The following is a 1210-nucleotide window of genomic DNA, read 5'->3' as shown; positions in this document are numbered from 1 at the left end:
AATGAGAAGACCAAACCTAAGGATAATAGGTATAGAAGAGAGTGAGGACTCCCAACTTAAAGGGCCAGTAAACATCTTCAACAAAATTATAGAAGAAAATTTCCCTAACCTAAAGAAAGAGATGCCCATGAACATACAAGAAGCGTACAGAACTCCAAATAGACTGGACCAGAAAAGAAATTCCTCCTGTCACATAATAATCAAAACATCAAATGCATTAAACAAAGAAATAATTTTAAAAGCAGTAAGGGAAAAAGGGCAAGTAACCTATAAAGGCAAACCTATCAGAATTACACCAGACTTCTCACCAGAGACTATGAAAGTTAGAAGATCCTGGGCAGATGTCATACAGAACCTACAAGAACACAAATGCCAGCCCAGGCTACTATACCCAGCAAAACTCTCAATTACCATAGATGGAGAAACCAAGATATTCCATGACAAAACCAAATTTACACAATATCATTCCACAAATCCAGCCTTATAAAGGATAATACAGGGAAAATACCAACATAAGGAGCAAAACTACACCATAGAAGAAGCAAGAAAGTAACCTTCCAACAAACCCACACAAACATAATCCACCTCTAACAACAAAAATAACAGGAAGTAACAATTACTTTTTCTTAATATCTCTTAATATGAAAATTAATATTACCAACTTATCCTAATCTCTTCAAATTCAAAAGTATGAGGAATTAGAAATTTGTTAGATATCATCTGGTGGTCTCTCTAATTTATTAATTGGAGAAATGGGTCCAATATTGTACAATCCATATACTCTTTCTGTTTGTTTGTTCCTGGCAGTGTCTTGCCAGGTACCACATAATGGTCTTGAAATCATGCTTCTCTTATCTCAGCCTCTCTATTAGTAGGATATTTTATTTGATGTTTTTACACTATACAATGGTTTTCAGAACAGCTTACATATTTCAAAATTATTTATAAAGTCAAAAGAAACATAAAAAACTAACTTGGGAGGTGGCTTATAAGAGAACAACAAAGAGCAAGAATGAATGCTTTGATTGACATTTGTAACTCTTGTATCAAGTTTGAAGAAGAGGACTTTATAAGTTACTCTTTTTCTGAGATGAATGCTTTTTCAAATTATCACAGCTAATGAACCAAATTCTTACCCACATCTAATGTCTGTGCCACCCTCTAAACAGAACCATTGTTCATTGAAACAGTTGGTGAATGACTTTATGGA

The sequence above is a fragment of the Mastomys coucha genome, chromosome X, assembly GCF_008632895.1.
Source record: "Mastomys coucha isolate ucsf_1 chromosome X, UCSF_Mcou_1, whole genome shotgun sequence".
NCBI classification, from domain to species: Eukaryota; Metazoa; Chordata; class Mammalia; order Rodentia; family Muridae; genus Mastomys; species Mastomys coucha.
The sequence above is the reverse complement of the archived record's forward strand: the minus strand, read 5'-3'. Positions refer to the sequence as shown.